General features: G+C 50.9%; 1 protein-coding gene across 3 annotated transcripts in view; it reads right to left on the bottom strand.

Moving 5' to 3' along the window:
- Positions 1 to 18,557, bottom strand: part of WNT5B (Wnt family member 5B) — a 139,076-nt gene that overhangs the window by 80,667 nt on the left and 39,852 nt on the right. Inside the window, exon 1 of one of the 3 annotated variants that reach the window (XM_051850116.2) lies at positions 2,847 to 2,979. The exons of the other annotated variants lie outside the window; for them this stretch is intronic. The gene's annotated coding sequence lies outside the window, so the exon portion shown is untranslated. Of the gene's footprint in view, positions 1 to 2,846; positions 2,980 to 18,557 lie in introns of those variants that run through there. 3 annotated transcript variants of the gene reach the window in all.

Here is an 18,557-nt window from a genome sequence, read left to right as displayed (position 1 = left end):
CCCCTCTGGTTGTTTTCCTTGAGTGCACGTTTTATCGATACCTGTGGTCTTACTGATTTCTCTGTTTTCCCTCAGAGCACTCTAGCCAAGATGGACAGAAGCACAGACATGGAACACAGAACACAAAATAACGACTGAAAACACCCCTGCTGGGTGTTGGCTTTGGTCTTCCTTGCGGTGGGTGTCAGGGGAGGGGCAGCCATATGTGTAGGTGAGCGACAGTGGGCTCTCTGGACAAGAGCCAGCCCGGCCAGCACACTGCTGCTCACCCCCAAGCTGTGGAGGAGTGAGCAACGGTGACCTACGTTCAGTGAAGGTGGACTTTCACTAGGAAGGTGAAGATATGCACTCACGGGGCACCACGAGACAGCAGAGCATCTCAAAGGAAAGGCCCAAGGAGGCCTGGCTCCTGAACAAGGAGCAGATCGTGAGCTTAACCCGCATCAGAGCGAGACTCGCCCCGGGGCTTCTCTCCCGGGCACTTTGCCTGAGTGCCTGCTACCCTGGTTCCCCCGCCATCACCTCGGCATTCACCAGCAGCCCTCAACTTCTGTGCTCTTTTAACAAAACATCAGGTGTTGTAAAAGCCACTCTTTGGGCTGGCGCTGTGGTACAGTGGGTTCAGCTGCGGCCTGTGCTGCCAGCATCCCATATGGGCGCTGGTTTGAGTCCTGGTTGTTCCACTTCCCATCCAGCTCCCTGCTGATGCTCCTGGGAAAGCAGTGGAGGCTGGCCCAAGTGCTTGGGCCCTGCACCCACACGGGAGACGCGGATGGAGTTCCAGGCTCCTGGCTTAGGCCTGGCCCATCCCTAGCCATTGTGACCATTTGGGGAGTGAAGCAGCAAGTGGAAGATTCTCTCTCTCTCTCTCTGTGTGTGTGTGTGTGTGTGTGTGTGTCCTTCTCTCCCACCTCCACATAACATTGCCTTTCAAATAAATAACTCAATCTTTAAAAAAAAAAAAAAAAGAAAGCCAGTCTTCCTGCCAAAACCAGTTTTGAGAGGAGTAAAACACTAATTTGATGAAGTAATGGTAAGAATGAATCTCAGATTTTTATCTTTCTTTTTCTTTAATATTTATTTATTTATTTATTTGAAAGGCAGAGATAGAGATAGAGATAGAGAGAGAGAGAGAGAGAGAGAGATATCTTCCATCTGCTGGTTCACTCCCCAAATGGTGCAACAGCCAGGGCTGGGCCAGGGTGAAGACAGGAGCCAGGAGCTTCTTCTAGGTCTCCCAGTTGGGTGAGGGACCATGTGCTTGGACCATTTTCCGGCTTGTCCCAGGTGCATTAGCAGGGAGCTGGATGGGAAGTGGAGCTGCCAGGAATTGAACTGGCACCCACATGGATGCTGGCACTGCAGGCAGAGGCTTAACCTTCTACACCACAGCACCGGCCTCAGATTTTTATCTTTCAGACTCATTAGATCACAAAGGTCTCTAATTAATTCAGAAAACAAGATGGACATAATTAGAATTAAGAAATACTAAGCTTCAAATGAAGGAAACTTTGTTCAGGGTCTAAAGAGAGAGAGATACTAGATCTTGGAATGGTCTCCCTGTCAAGTTCACTGAGTTAAAGTGGCCTTCATAAAATAGTTGCAAAATGCCCTTGGGTCCACCAGGGAGAGGGGAAGGGTCAGCCCCCGAGATGGCACTGTGTGGGACGACACAGGAGAAGCGGCCTCCCCTCCCCACGGTGTTTCCTCTGCTTCTTCTTCCTGCCCCCCTGAGAACCGAGGTGCCCCTAACTCCAGCCCAGATCGCTCATCCTTGGCGGGGCTGCTTCACATTTCTTCGTGATGCCCATCCACCCTCTGGCCATCACTTGTGCACTTACCCTCTGCTTCCCACGATTCTCCAGCCCCCGCACAGCCTGCTCCGGATCTCTGTGCCCCTGCCCTGGCGCTCTCTGCTAACCCTGCCTTGCCCTCCACATCCCTCTCAGGCACCTCAACAGGCCCGGAATGCCCCAGAAGCATCCAGAGTCTGCATCCTGCTTCCTGCAGGTTATGGTGGCCAGATGACTGATTTTTATGCATTCATTTATTAAAGATTTATTTATTTATTTATTTGAAAGGCAGACTTGCAGAGAGGCAGATTCAAAGAGATCTTCCATCTGCTGGTCTACTCCCTAAATAGCCTCAATGGCTAGAGCCATGCTGATCCAAAGCCAGGAGCCAGGAGCTTCTTCTGAGTGTCCCACGTGGGTTCAGGGGCCCATGGACTTGGAACATCTTCTGCTTTCCCAGGCCATAGCAGAGAGCTGGATCAGAAATGGAGCAGCCAGGACTTGAACCGGTGCCCATATGGGATGCCAGCACTGCAGGCGGCAGCTTTACCCAGTATGCCACAGCACCAGCCCCCAGATGACTGACAATGACCTCATATTACTGTATTTGGTTGTCAATCTCCACACCAAATTTCTTCCAAAAATGTTTACTGAAACACACCTGTCCATTTAACATGATGCATAAATCCCTATTTTTTAAAATGCTTATTTTAAAAAAATCACTCAGAGGCAAGTGTTTGGCTTAGAGGTTATCATCTCTGGATTTGAGTGCTGGCTCCTGACTCCAGCTTCCTGCTAATGCACACCCTGGGAGGCAGCAGGTGATGGCTCATTCCTTGGGTCCTGGCTGTCCACGTTGCAGGCCTGGGTGGAATTCCCAGCTCCCTTTTGGTCTGACCAAGCCCTGGATGTTGTGGGCATTTGGGGGAGTGAACTAGTCATTGGGAGCTCTCTCTCATACATAAATCAAAAAGATAAAATAAAAAATCATCTTCCAGAATGGGAAAGTTAGATGAGAAAGCAAAGATGCTCCCAGTCCTCATGGAATCCCACCTGCTCCCCTGAGGTAACAGAAGGGTCCAGGTCCTCAGGGACTCAGCTCCAGCTTCTCAGGGTTCCAGCAGCAGCGACAAAATGCCTCAGGATTCAGCTGCACTAGCAGACTCTTCTTGACCTGAGGAAGGGCTTCATGTTAATCACTTGTCCACACAGGTTAAGCCTCCAGAGGGTGGATGGGAGTCAGGCAACATCAGGACGCCCTCTGCCCTGGCCTCCAGCTTGACCATCTCCCTAAGTCCCTGCCTGGGACCCGTGAGCAGTTTGTCCACATGCTGCTGACGGTCGGGTGGTGGGGCTGGCTGTCAGTTCTACCGTGCAGGCTACTTTAAGAGCCTACAACACTGCTAACAGGTATTCCTTCCAACCCCTCTGACAGCCACTCACGATCACAAAATCTCACTGGCTCGTTGGACTTTATTACTAATGGTTAAAATGTTAAAGCTTATGAATGACGTTGGAAAAACACAAACTGGTGTGGGATGGAGGCTATCTCTCACTAGGTAAATAGTTGGCAGCCACCACAGGCAGAGTCCTGTGCCAAGGACTGGGAAAGGCGGAGTGAGGGCTCAGTTTCCTGAGTGGGAGACACAGCCATGGGGTTTCGCTGGGAACTGCTCCCAACCCACAGCCTGGCTTATCTGTGCCGCAGCTGCAAGCTGCAATGCCCCCCCCCCCATGGGGGGGGCGACTCGAGGGAGGGAGCCAGCCTGAGGCGGATGAAGAAGCAGAATGGAGGTACACACACAAGCACCAAGTCCCCTCCCACGCCCCCAAGCAGCACTCAGGGGTGCACAGCCCTCTGACCTGCTACCCTTCTGGTCTCTTCCCTACCACCCAGAGGCTACCCTCCATACTGGTACAACAGTGCCAGGGGCTCGATGAGCACGCAGGACCTCCACCGCCACTCCTAGAACTGCCACCTGCCTTTGCGGGGGTGTGTGTGTCTTAGCCACCTGGTTTGTATTCCATAACAGAGCACAGGCTTAGAGAGTCTCCAAGACAGCCCAAGCCAAGCCAGGTCTTCAGTTTAGGTGACGAAGTGAACGGCTCCCCCACTTCCGCCCCAGTGATCTTGCTTTATTAGATGAGGGGTTTGTGAGAAGACAAGGAAATATTTATGGTTTCTTCCGCTGTTCCAGGGCAGTTGAGTGCAAACAGAAGAAACCTGTTGCGAACTATCTGTCACGTGCATCTGGGTGTTGACAGGAACCCACACGCCACCAGACAAGGGGTTCCTCTTTCTACAGAGGACCCTGTCTAGGGAGAGGTGTTGGGGTCTGCACCTGCAAGCACTTTGTAACAACTCCCGGGAGCCCCCCACCCACAGCCCCCTAAAGACATCTCCACGGAGACAGTCCTCCTTCATCCCCTTCCTCTGCCACTCACGCGAAAATCACTGCGCCTGCACAACACTGTTTTCCTGCCCAGAAACCCCCAGGTGCCTTGGTTGACTCTCACGGCTGTCCCACAGCAGGCAGGGACACATGGCACGGACAGAAGCCAAAGGCAAGCTGCAGCCCAAGGATGCCGTGCACCTGGGGGTGGAGAGGTTGACCCGGGTTCCAGAGAGGAGCTTGGCAGGAGCGGGGTGCAGGGGCTGGGAGTGAGGAAGAGGATTTCCCCAGGGACTCTTCCCCGGCACAGTGCCCCTGTCTATTCACAGAACCATTAACCCAGGCGTGCACAGACATCTATCACTGAGGGCTGCAACAATCAGGGACAGACAGACGGACAGAAACGCTTTCTTCTTGTTCAGCTCCTCACCAACATCTCTCAAGAAGCCAAACTACTTTTATCTCACGGTGAAGTTAAGAAACGCTAAGGAGCAAAAGAGGATAGAGCCATGGGGGACCCTTATTTTTCTTTTAATTGAAGTTTTTTCTCCCCTTGGGGTTTTGTTTATGTATCCCTATAGGTCCACAGAAAAATATTATTCTTAGGGTCCGGAGTCTGTTCACGTTTGTTTGTGCAGACTTTCAAGGGCACACAAAAGGCAAGCAGAGCCTTCGGGAGACTGACTGCTGTACTTAGATAATGTACTTAGATCTCTCCCGTCTAGCTCAGGCGCAATCGGTCTGTTCAGTACTGGCCCGCAGTACCCCTGAAATGCACTATTAAGTTCATCAAAGATCATTTGTAGAGGAAGAGGCCCTGGGCTTTTCCAGTGAACTCCTACCAAAGCCTTTCTGGTAGCCGGAATGGCACCCACATTCCACCGCGTGAGCCTCAGGACACTAGGGTCTGGAGTGACGTGGCACCGCGTTGCCTGCACGCTGGCATGGCCGTCTTCCCAGGACTTGGTGCCCACATCCAGCTGTTCACACCGGCACCTGGCACAGCTGCATAGCTTCGTGTGGTGTTCATCACTGATGCTCTGCTATCTTTCAGGCTCTAAAGTTTAGAGGAGATTCTGGGGTCGGCACTGTGGCACAACGGTTAAGCCGATGCTTGTGATGTCAGCATCCCATATCTGAGCACTGGTTCAAAATCTGGCCGCTCTGTTCGATCTGGTTTTGTGAATGCGCTGAGGAAACCAACGATGATGACCCAAGTGCTTGGGCCCCCTGGCACCCATGTGGGAGACCTGGATGGAGTTCCTGGCTCCTGGCTTCGGTCTAGCCTGGCCCTGGCCATTGTGGCTGTGAATCACAGTGAACCAGCACATAGGGGATTTCTGTGTGTCTCTCCTTCTTTCTGCCTTTAACATAAAAATAAATAAATAAATTAGGTATCTTTAAGACCAGAAGACTCTGAAAGCTCCTGTGGCTATCTCACTAGGATGACCCTTCCCGGCTCGGATCCTTTTGCCGTCTGCAGGCACCTTGCCTGCCACCAGCCTTAACTTGCTGCAGCTTCTCGTCTCAGCACAGTCTCTCCAGCTGTGCTCTTTGGGTGACCCACATAAGAATCGCCTGGGTGCTTGCCAAAGACGCAGTTTGCAGGGGGCGGGGTTCACAGCCCCTCCATCTGGAGTCTTCTTCCTAAAACTGCAGGCAGATCCCTTTGCTCTCCTGCTTTCTCCACGAGCTTCCGGGTTCAGACACAGTCCTAGCGCCAGTCCTCACCCTCCTGAACCCTAGCCTCTTTTTCTGGTCCCAGGTGACCGTCTCACACGGCCATGTCCTTTAGATGTTGTACTCCTGGGGCCTAGCATGTTCTTCCCTCCCTGTTTGGATGGAGAACTCCTCCTCGCCCTGCACTTCCTGGGCCAGATGACCTCCGCCAAGCCCCTCAGCCCTTCCTCCTCAGGGCCCCATGTGTTGTCTGGCCTGCACTGTCATTGCTTCTCTGTGTCGTTGCCCTCCCTTGCTGCAAGTACCCCCTGGTCAGGCAGGGGTGGCATTCAACGGACAAGAGGGAATAGAACTAAGCGTCTGCCAGGCGCCCAGCTCTGGGCTAGGGGCTGAGGACGTAGAAGTCTTGGAGAAGAGACAATTAGCAAGTACAAAATTACCACAATGTGCCATGAATGTTTTGGTAAGGAAAGTACCTAGCATACTTGGAACCCAAATCAGAAGAATCTGACCTGGCCAGGGGTCAGAGAACACCTCCCAGACAGTGCCAGGGTGAGCCCTGGTATTCCTAGCACTGCGGCTTGCACACTGGAAGGTTCGGAAACAATTGAAATAATCTTCTTTTAAAAAATTTATTAAAGGCCGGCGCCGCGGCTCACTAGGCTAATCCTCTGCCTTGCGGCGTCGGCACACCGGGTTCTAGTCCCGGTTGGGGCGCCGGATTCTGTCCCGGTTGCCCCTCTTCCAGGCCAGCTCTCTGCTGTGGCCAGGGAGTGCAGTGGAGGATGGCCCAAATGCTTGGGCCCTGCACCCCATGGGAGACCAGGATAAGTATCTGGCTCCTGCCATCGGATCAGCGCGGTGCGCCGGCTGCAGCATGCTGGCTGAGGCGGCCATTGGAGGGTGAACTAACGGCATAGGAAGACCTTTCTCCCTGTCTCTCTCTCTCTCACTATCCACTCTGCCTGTCAAAAAAAATTTATTAAAAATTAATAGACATAAAATTGTACATACAAATGATTCACCATGTGATGTTCTGATACCTGTGTACACTGTGTAATGTTCAATCAGGGTAAATGTACCCATCTCCTCTTACATTGAACATTTCTTTATTGGGGTTCAAACACTTGGGCCATCTTCCTCTACTTTCCCAGGTGCATTAGCAGGGAGCTGGTTCAGAAGTGGAGGTACTGGGACTCAAATCAGCACTCATATGGGATGCTGGCATCAGGTGGCAGCTTAACCCCCTGTGCCACAATGCTGGCCCCATCCACCCCTGTACTTATAACTTTAATGAAGTCACCTCAGTGTTAGACTCCACATATGTGTGACATCATACGATACTTGTCCTATACTTGGCTTATTTTTAAAGCTCTGTTCATTTACTTTTATTTATTTGAAAGGCAGAGAGACACAACGGGGAGAAAGAGAACTTCCATCCACTGGTTCACTCTCCAAATGCTGGCAACAGCTGGGGCTGGGTCAAGTCAAACCTGGGAGCCCAGACCTCCATCCAGGTCTCCCAGGTGGGTGGCAGGGAACCAAGTACCTGAACCATCATCTGCTGCCTCCCGGGATGCACATTAGCAGAAAGTTGGATTGCAAGAAGAGGAGCTGGGACTCAACCCAGGCACTCTGACATGGGACTGGGGAATCCCAAGTGGTGCCTGAGCCCCTGCGCCATGTGCCTGCCCCTCCTGCTAAAATCTCATGCTCAATTTACAATGTTGGCAGTGAGGGGGCCTTTAGGAGGTATCTGGGTTCAGAGAGCTCTGGCTTTGAAGAGCTCAATGCCAGTCTGAGGACTGGGTTGGATCCATGGGAAGAAGCAAGTCCTCACTCTCGAGGGACTGGGTCAGTTCCCAGGAGAGCAAGTTGTCCCGCAGCAAAGCTGCCCCGCCATTCTGCATCTTCACACAGGCCCATGCACACTTTCACTTTTTTTTTTTTTTTTTTTTTTGACAGGCAGAGTGGACAGTGAGAAGAGAGAGAGACAGAGAGAAAGGTCTTCCTTTGCCGTTGGTTCACCCTCCAATGGCCGCCACGGCCAGCGCGCTTCGGCCAGCGCACCGCACTGATCCGAAGCCAGGAGCCAGGTGCTTCTCCTGGTCTCCCATGGGGTGCAGGGCCCAAGCACTTGGGCCATCCTCCACTGCACTCCCTGGCCACAGCAGAGAGCTGGCCTGGAAGAGGGGCAACCGGGACAGAATCCGGAGCCCCAACCGGGACTAGAACCTGGTGTGCCGGCGCCACTAGGCGGAGGATTAGCCTAGTGAGCCGCGGCGCCGGCCACACTTTCACTTTTTTCACATCACAGTGAGGTCCTCGCCAGCTGTGGCTGCCCCATCTTGGACCCCCAGTCTCCAGCCCTGTGAGCTAAATACACATCTTTCCTCTGTAAGTGACTCAGTCTGGGTATTAACAGACTAAGACAGGGGTCTACGTCTTCTAAGACACACCATACCATATACTTACTTCACCTGGGTGCAGCATGTTGTACATTAATTACACCTCATGAAGCTGTTGAACAATGTTCCCTCTGCAGGCGTTGTGGTGCAGGGGCTTAAGCTGCGGCCTGGGACTCCCACATCCCATGTCTGAGTGCCCACTTCCCATCCCAGCTGCTCCACTTCTGATCCAGCTTCCTGCTAATGCCTGGGAGGCAGCAGAGGGTGGCCCAAGTGCTTGGGTCCCTGCCACCCATGTGGGAGACCCAGATGAAGCTCCAGGCTCCAGACTTCGACATGGCCTGGCTGTGTGGGCATTTGGGGGGTCAACTAGTGGATGGAAGTTTCTCTCTCACTCTCTCTCTCCCTCCCTCCCTCCCTCCCTCCCCACCCCCCGTCAGAAGACTTTAAAATAAATAAATAAATCTCTTTTACAAAACAGCTCCTTCCATCAAACTGACTTGTGTGAAATGTCAGACTCTCACCTGAATTGCTCCACCCCTGCCCACTGGCCTGTGAATTCTACTCTTTCCTCACTGCCTTCCTGAGGCCTTTCCCAACACCCCCTCTCCCAGGGAACCTTGGACATCATTTCTGTCACCTCCCATAGATTCGGTCATCGGTCATCCTTCCCCAACCCTGGTGGTGAAGTCTCTGAAACCCCTCTTCTAGGAGATTTTACAGCTAGGGAACCACAGATTTTTACAGACGTAATAGGCTTGGGTAGTGAGGTCTTGAGCGACTGGAGCGTAGGAACTGTCTTTTCACTTTGTTGCCCCTGTACCTCTGGAAGTACTGGGCACATAGCAGGTGCTCAGTAACCATCTGAAGATAAACATCCCACGTGGCTGGCAAGCTCTGGGGTTGTGGCACATTCTCAGTACATCACACTCAACCGGTTCTTAATTGAGGAAGACAGACTGAGCTGTTAATAATGGTTGCAAATAGGACAAGAAGTTCCCTTGCCAGAGAGAAATTGATTAAAAAGTTACTCTTTGGCCGGCGCCAAGGCTCAATAGGCTAATCCTCTGCCTGTGGCGCCAGCACACCGGGTTCTAGTCCCAGTCGGGGTGCCGGATTCTGTCCCGGTCGCTCCTCTTCCAGTCCAGCTCTCTGCTGTGGCCTGGGAGTGCAGTGGAGGATGGCCCAAGTGCTTGGGCCCTGCACCCGCATGGGAGACCAGGAGAAGCACCTGGCTCCTGGCTTCGGATCAACGCAGTGCGCCGGCCACAGCAGCCACTGGGAGGTGAAACTACAGCAAAGGAAGACCTTTCTCTCTGTCTCTCTCTCTCTCTCACTGTCCACTCTGCCTGTCAAAAAAATAAAATAAAAAAAAAAATCACTCTTTGATGATAGCTTTGTCCCTGCCCCAAAGAAACAGTGTGGGGCCAGCTCTGTGGCTCAGCAGGTAGAGCTGCAGCCTGAGGCATCCCATGTAGCTGCCAATTTGAGTGCCAGCTGCTCCACTTCTGATCCAGCTCCCTCCTAATGTGCTTGGGGAAGCTGTAGAAGATGGCCCATCCTTGGGCCCTTACACCCATGTGGGAGACACCAAAGAAGCTCCTGGCTCCTGGCTTTGGATTGGCTTAGCCCTGGTTGTTGTGGGTATTTGGGGCAGAGGATGGAAGATCTCTCTCTCTCTCCTCCTCTCTCTCTATAACTCTGCCCTTCAAATAAATAATTTTTTAAAAGGTAAACAATGTATATGACCAGGATATTTCAAGTTGGTTTTAAAATTATTCACTTATTTGGGAGGCACAGAGACAGATAGACTCAAAGAGAGAGCTACCATGTGCTGGTTCACTTCCCAAGTGCCCACAATGGCTGGAGCCAGAGCCAGGAGCTAGGAACTCAATCCAGGTTTCTTGTGTGGGTGACAGAGACCCAGCAATTTGAGCCCTCACCTGCTGGTTCCCAGGGTATTCAGTGGTAGGAAGCTGAGTCTCTGGACACAGGCAGTCTGATTCGGAACGTAGCTTCTTCACAAGGCTCTCTCTGGGGGTCTAAATGTACACCTCTATGGAGACTATTTTTTTTTTAGTTTTGTTTTGTGTTTATATTCTTTTTTAAAAAGATTTATTTATTTGGGCCGGCGCCGCGGCTCACTAGGCTAATCCTCCGCCTAGCGGCGCCGGCACACCGGGTTCTAGTCCCGGTCGGGGTGCCGGATTCTGTCCTGGTTGCCCCTCTTCCAGGCCAGCTCTCTGCTGTGGCCAGGGAGTGCAGTGGAGGATGGCCCAGGTGCTTGGGCCCTGCACCCCATGGGAGACCAGGAAAAGCACCTGGCTACTGGCTCCTGGCTCCTGCCATCGGATCAGCGCGGTGCGCCGGCCATTGGAGGGTGAACCAACGGCAAAGGAAGACCTTTCTCTCTGTCTCTCTCTCACTGTCCACTCTGCCTGTCCAAAAAAAAAAAAAAAAAGATTTATTTATTTGAAAGTCAGAGTTACACAGAGAGAAGGAGAGGCAGAGAGAGAGAGAGAGAGAGAGAGGTCTTCTGTCCGCTGGTTCACTCCCCAATTGGCCCCAACAGCCAGAGCTGAACTGATCTGAAGCCAGAAGCCAGGAGCTTCTTCTGGGTCTCCCATGCAGGTGCAGGGTTGTGTTTATATTCTTTTATTTGTTTGAAAGGCAGCAAGGCAGAGACAGACAGAGAGGCAGGCAGGGAGAAGAGCGATCTTCCTTCTGCTGGCTCATTCCCCAAAGGTCTACAACAGCAAGGCTGGGCCAGGCTAAAGTGTGGAGCCTGGAACTCAATCTGTCTCTCCCAAGTGAGTGGCAGGGAGCCAAGTACCTGAGCTATCCATCTTCTGCTGCGTCCCAGGCTGTGCGCTAGCAGGAAGCTGGAACCTGAAGCAGAGCTTCAAACCCAAGCACATTGATATAGGAGGTGGGCGCCCAGAGGGGCATCTTAACTGTTGTGCCAAATGCCTGCCCCTCCAGTGTCCTCAAAAGCACTATTTAGGTTTGTGCAACTGGCAAGCTGTGTTGCTTAAGTTCAGCTGATGATAAAAGTGTTTTATCACCGCCATACAAAAACATGCTTTTGGAGATCTCTAAGACACATAGAAGTTTCCAAAACAGTAACTGAAGAACCATCTAGTCAAACGGCCATTGCAACGAATGTTCATCGGTGATACACAAATGCCACTCAGGGAGAGGACTAATGACATATTAACGTGCTGATGACCACAGTGATCCCTCACCAAGAGATTTAGCAGGCAAGGGGGTAGAAGGAGCATTCCAGGGCAACACTGGGCCACCTGGACTTGGCCCATTACGAGTCCTCTGTCACTACCATGGCCAACTGGGCTACCACCAAAGTGATACGAACTAAGACAAACTGGGAAACATTAATGTCACTTGGTCTCCATTACCATGACATCAAATGTTTATTGAATATTTAGTGTGTGCTCAAGCTAAATCAGGCAAAAGTAGCCAGGAACTTGGGTTCTGTGATCACTTAGGCCTAACTTGATTGGGCTACCCTTGCCTCACTTTTTCACTTGTAAGCAAGACAAAACCCTAGACGTGATACTTGTCATGAGATCCAGGACAGGAGCTTTGGAATCACCAAGAATAAGGTAAGTTCCAGCCCGGCAAGCAGGTACTGCAGGTGTGGAACACACAGGTCTCCCACTGTGTATGTGGCGTCCTGCCCCAGGCTCCCCTGCGGCCTGTATCCTACCCTGGCAGGGTTCCCTGGTGGGTTTGTTAATTTAATTTTATTTACTTGAAAGGCAGACAGAGAGAAAGCAAGAGAGACCTCCCAGATGCCCACAACAGTGGGAGCTGAACCAGATCAATCCAGGAAGCCAGGAATCCAACCCAGCCACTTGAGCTACCACTACGACCCCCCCACCCCCACCCCCTAGCCCTGTTTGGCCATCAGAAAGCTAAAATCGGAGGTGAAACCAGGATTCAAACCAGGCACTGCAATGGAGCACACGGATGTCCTGAGCAGCATCTTAAGTGCTAGGCCAGGCACGCAACCCTTCCCAACAGCCACAGGTGGTCAGGGGCCTGATGACTCCTCGCCCCCTCCCCACTTTATGGGCGGCCTGTCCTTCCCTGTCTCGCTGCCCCACTGCCCCACATCACAAGCTATCTGCTTGCCTCCGTCCTCATTGCAGGGCCGGCTTTGGAAGAAACCCAAACTAAGACAAGTGGTGCCCTCTGGGCAGGTCACCCCACACTAGACCAAGCTGGAGAGGAAAAGGGACATCAGCCTCAGTGAACACAAAACAGCAAAGCAGGTCTCTGAAGAAGAGGCTCACCCCACAAGCCCACCTTTCAAGCATGAAAAACCCTTCCTGGCACAGGAGCTTGGTGGCTCCGAGAAGGGTGCGGCCATCCTCATGGAGGGCACACGGCCTTTCCCCGCCCTGTCCACCTTGTATAAGGGACTGGGGTGGAGGGTGCAGCCCACAGGGAAAGGGGCTTGGGTTTTCAGCAGTGGTCTTTTCTGTGGAATAGCATAAAGCTTCCTGGATGAGCAACGCGACTCCACAGCTAGAAAGAACCAAGCGGTTGATTTTTTTGTTGTTGTTCTTATTTAGTATATGGGAGAGACACAGAGAATAGAGGAAATCAGACAATAAATGTAAGTGGCCTCAGAGTGCCTGCTTAACCTCGCAGCTAAGACGCCACGTCCTGAATCAGAGTACCTGGGCTCAGTTCCCTGCTCTGACTCCTGACTCCAGCTTCCTGCTAATGCACACCTTGGGAGGCAGCAAGTGATGGCTCAAGTAACTGGGTCCCTGCCATCCATGTTGGCGACACGGACTGCTTTCCCAGCTCCCAGCTTCAGTCTGCCCGGCTCTGGCTATTGTGGGCATTTGGTGAGTGCATCAGCAGATAGAGACAGGAATACTCTGAGTTTCTACCTCTCTCTCTCTCTCTCTCTCTCTCTCTCTCTCTTTCAAAGATTTAATTACTGGGGCCAGTGCTGTGGTGTAGTGGGCTAAGCCTCCACCTGCAGTGCTGGCATCCCATATGGACACTGGTTCTTATCCCAGCTGCTCCTATTCCGATCCAGCTCTCCTAGCTCCTGGCTTCAGATTAGCATAGCTCCATCTGTTGCAGCCATTTGGGGAGTGAACCAGCAGATGGAAGACTTCTCTCCCTCTCTGCCTCTGTTTCTCTGCAGCTCTGCCTTTCAAATAAATAAGCAAACTTAAAAAAAAAAGGCAAAGAGAACCAGGGGCCGGCACTGTGGCATAGTAAGCTAAGCCTCTGCCTGCTGTGCTAGCATCCCATATGGGCACCAGTTCATGTCCTGGTTGCTCCACTTCCAATCCAGCTCTCTGCTATGGCCTGGGAAAGCAGTACAAGATGGCCCAAGTGTTTGGGCCCCTGCACCCAAGTGGGAGACCCAGAAGAAGCTGCTGGCTCCTGGGTTCAGATAGGCCCAGCTCCAGCCATTGTGGCCTTTTGGGGAGTGAACCAGTAGCTGGAAGACATTTCTCTCTGTCTCTCCCTCTCTTTGTAACTCTATCTCTCAAATAAATAAAAAAAGAGATTTATTTACTTATTTGAAAGGCAGAGTTACAAAGAGAGAGAAGGAGAGAGAATGAGAATATCTTCCATTCACTGTTTTAATCCCCAAATGGCTGCAATGACCTGGTTAGGCCAGGCCAATGCCAGGAGCTTCTTCTGGTCTCCCACGTGGGTGCAGAGGCCAAGGGACTTGGACCATCTTCTGCTACTTTCCCAGGTGCATTAGCAGGGAGCTGGATCAGAAGTGGGGTAGCCTGGGGGCCGGTGCTGTGGCGTAGTGGGCTAAGCTTCCACCTGCAGCACCAGCATCCCATATGGGTGCTGGTTCATGTCCCGGCTGTTCCTCATCCAATCTAGCTCTCTGCTGATGGCCTGGGAAAGCAGTGGAAGATGTCCCAAGTGCTTGGACCCCTGCACTTACATGGGAGACCCAGTAGAAGCTCCTGGCTCCTGGCTTCAGATAGGACCATCTCTGGCCGTTGTGGCCATTTGGGGAGCAAACCAGTGGATGGATGACCTTTCTCTCTATCTCTCCCTCTCTCCATCTATAACTCTACCTCTCAAATAATTAAATAAAATCTTTAAAACAAAATATAATATTTTAACAACAATAACAAAAAGAAGTGAGGCAGCCACGTCTGGAACTGACGCCCATATGAGACGCCAGCACTGCAGGCCATGGCGTTAACCTGCAGTTAACCAGCCCAATCTTTCTTCTTAAATAAATAATTTTGAAGAAGGAAATGGCCCTTTCACAAACAACCACTTTTTAAAAAACTATATATTTATTTGAGAGGCAGAGGTAGAAGGAGAGGGAAAGATAGATAAAGAGAGATCTCCTATCTGCTGATTCACTCCCCAAATGGCTGTAATTGTCAGGGCTGGGTCAGACCGCTAGGAGCCTGGAACCACATCCAGGTCTTCTATGCAGGTGCAGGGACACAGCCCTTGGGCCATCATCTCTGCTCTCCCAGGTTCATTAGCGGGGAGCAGGAATGGAAGTGTAGCAGCTAGCACTCAGCCAGCACTCAGATGGGGTGCTGGTGTTGCAAACAGCAGCTTAACCAGCTGTGCCACACACCAACCCTTTCTTCAACTGAGAAAGAAAAATTAAAAGGAAAGAAAAGAGAAGGAAAAATAAAGAGGCTGAATTCAGTTTTATGTCATTTCTTGGACTTAGACACACATAGTCTCTGTAAATACATATACATATGCACAAAAACGTAACTCAGTGTTACATGTATAAGGGCACTTCAATAAGTTCATGGAAGACAGAACAAAAGGAGAAGTTTACTGTGGTGCAAAAAAATTGATCCATGCATAGAACAGGTCTTCAAAACATTTGTGGAAATTTTTATGAAAACACTATGTGTGAACTTCCATAATTTTTGCACCAAAATAAACTAACTCATTTTAATTCCACTTTGCCACAAACATTTTGAAGTAGTTGCTTATAAAAATATACTATCTTTACTGTTTTGTTTTGCTTATGATTTATTTTAGTTGAAAGCCAGAGTTAGAGAAATGGAGAGATGGATAGATGGAGAGAGAGAGGGAGGGAAGGAGGGAGAGAGGGAGGGACTTCCGAGTAAATAAATAAATCTAAAAAAAAAAGTAGGTTTCTTGTAGACAACATCTAGTTGGGTCTCTCTCTCACACACACACACGCACACACACGTGCAACAGAAAGAGGGTGCCTATCTTGTCGTCCACTTTCCAAATGCCCACAATGGCCAGGGCTGGGCCATGCTGATGCCAGGAGATGGAAAGTCAATCTAGGATTCCCATGTGGGCGACAGGAGTTCAATGACTTGATTCACTCTGCTACTTCGCAAGGTCTGCATCAGCAGGAAGCTGGAGCCCAAGGATCAAACCCAGGCGTCTGAACCGCTAGACAGAATGCCTGGCCACAACCTGTCTTTTAATTAGTGCGTCTAGGCCACTGACACTCAAAGTAATTACTGACAGGGCCGGATTCACATCCACCACGGTGGTGACTGCTTCCTTTTTGGTTCCCTTGTTCTTGTTCCTATTTTTGTCTTCCATTATTTTCCTGCCTTCTGTGGTTTTAACTGGACATTTCCTCTCCTTTCTTAGTATCAGTTGTACTTCTTTTTTTTTAAACTGTTTTTAGCGGTTGCTCCAGATGCAGGGGTGGGGAAGGTCTGGCCCGTGGGCCGTGCTGAGGCCTGTGAAATCATCGTTTGGTCTGGCCCTGCCAAGGCAGCCACAAGAGGGACTTGAAATTCAATACTTCTATAACAGGCTAATTTTTAAGTTGATAATTTTCTAAGGCCCACAAATGAAGTTATAAACATGCAAATGAGTCCTGGCAGAAAAAAGGCTTCCCGCCCCTGCTCTAGAGCAGGCAGTGCACCCGTATAACTCAAGTGACTTACCAGGACCTGCTGCACGGCGGTCTCTTATACACACCACCCGTCCCCCCTCCTGTCTCGCGTGTGACTGTGCACCTGTTCCCCTAGAGGTAAGTGCATCTTTCACCCTGGCTTCTTGCACGACTTCTTGCTTATTTCTGATTTTCAGCAGTTTAAAATGACATGAATAGGAGTAGGTTTTCTGGTGTTTATCCTGGCTGGGACTCTCTGGGCTGCCCGCATCTCTGGTCTGGTATCTGACGTTAATTTGGAGAAATTCTGTCACCGTTGACTTGGCTATTTCTTCTGTTCCCATCCCTTTTTCTTCTCTTTCTAATGACATATATTAAGCTTTTTGTAGCTGTCCCACAGTTTAGTGTTCTGCTTTCTCCCTTTTTCCAGTCTTCTTTTTTCTTTTCTTTTCCGATTTGGAGGTTTCTATTGAGACAGGCTTAAGCTCAGCGGTCCCCGTCGGTTGTGTCCAGGCTGCTGCTGAGCCCCGCGGATACATTCTGTTTCTGCCCAGTGTCTCTCATCTCCAGCACTTCTTTTTTGTTCTTAGAATTTCACAGTGCCCACCTGTCTTACACATTAGCGCCCTCAGCATGTTAATCATCATTATTTTAAATCCCTGGCCTGAGAAACCCAGCATCGCTGCCATTTCCGAGCCTGGTAGTGATGCCTGCTCTGTCTTTTCCAGCTGTATTGTTTGCCTTTCCTGATGGCGGGACATGATTGATGGGTTAGTTGGTTCTCTGTTGCTATAGCAGAATACCTGAGAGTGAGCCATCTATAAAGAAGGGCAGTGTATTTTGGCTAACAGTTCTGGAGGTTGGGAAATCCAGCATCGGGCGGCCACATCTGGCCTGGGCCTTTTCTCGCTGCCTCAACTCAGAGTAGAAAGTGGAAGGGGCGAGCGGCGTGTGGAAGGGACAGAGCCCGAGGGCTGGACTTGCTTGGAAACAGCTGGCTCTCTCGGCAACCCAGCCCATCCCTGGAGAAAGGAATGCATGCATAGGGAGGACTCTGTCCCCACGACCCAAACACCTGGCAACACATCTTCCGGTCCCGCGAGCAGGGTTCTGTGTGTTACTGAGTGTGCCTCTGGGCTGGGAACTTCCTAAGTACGTCAGCACTCATCTCCCCTGCTATGACCAGGGTGGCCAGAGGGAGCTGGGTTGGGGGTATTCCCTGTCCCCCAGGACAGTTAGGCCCTGAGGAAAACCCAGTGGGGATCAGGCCCTGGTTAAACCCATTCCCCTCAGGTCTGACCTTGCTAAGAAACGAGCACCCGGGTATAAAAATGCATTTGTGTGCCGGCTTCTCTGGCGTGCCGGGCCATGGTTTGCTCTGTGACTGCACTTCTCTGGTGGGTCTAAGAGTTGCTGCCTTTCCAGTGTGTGCAGCTTCTCCATGGCTGTTAGGGCAGAGGAGCAGTCTCGACTTCTCATGTGTCATACAGGAAACGGGAAGTTCCACACTTTAATTTTACACACGCACACCCAGAGATTTATATGAGTATAAAGGAGTATAATTCAAAAAGTTTATGGAAATGGAATTAAAATTTTTTAAGTTTTATGTATTTCTTTGAAAGGCAGAAAGACAAGGAAAGGGAGAGGGAGAGAAAGGTGAGGGAGGGGAAGCGAGAGGGGTCTTCCATCCACTGGTTCACTCCCCAAATGCCTGTAGCAGCTGGGGCTGGGCCACGCTGAAGGTAGGAGCCAGGAACTCTGACCAGATCTCCCCACATGACTGGCAGGAACCCAAGGATTTGGGCCATCTGCTGCTGCTTCCCAGGTGCGTTATGAAGGAGCTAGATGGGAAGTGGAGCTGGAACTGTATCCCAGGCACTCCCATATAGGATAAGGGCATCCCAAGGAGTAACTTAACAACCAGCTGTACCACAATGCATACCCCAAAAGATGCTTATTTTGATGCAAAAACTTTTTGAAATCCATTCATATGATTATCCTTCAAAAGTTTGTGAAAAATACATATTAGAAAAACTACATGGATTTCTTTATTTTTTTAAGATTTATTTGAAAGGCAGAGTTACACAGAGAGAAAGAGAGATCAATCTTCCAACTGCTGGTTCACTCCCTAGATGGCCACAATGACCAGGGCTGGGCCAGGCCAAAGCCAGGAGCCAGGAGCTTTCTCTGGGTCTCCCACATGGGTGCAGGGGCCCAAGCACTTGGGCCATCTTCTCTGCTTTCCCAGGTGCATTAGCAGGGAGCTGGATGGAAAGTAGAGCAGCCAGCTCTAGAACCAGTGTCTATATAGGATACCACCATTGCTGGTGGAAGCTTAACCTGCTATGCTACAACACTGGCCCTATGCATGGATTTCAAAAAATGTTTGCACCAAAAT

Source organism: Oryctolagus cuniculus, chromosome 9 (genome assembly GCF_964237555.1).
Source record: "Oryctolagus cuniculus chromosome 9, mOryCun1.1, whole genome shotgun sequence".
Taxonomy (NCBI): Eukaryota; Metazoa; Chordata; class Mammalia; order Lagomorpha; family Leporidae; genus Oryctolagus; species Oryctolagus cuniculus.
The sequence above is the reverse complement of the archived record's forward strand: the minus strand, read 5'-3'. Positions and strand labels throughout refer to the sequence as shown.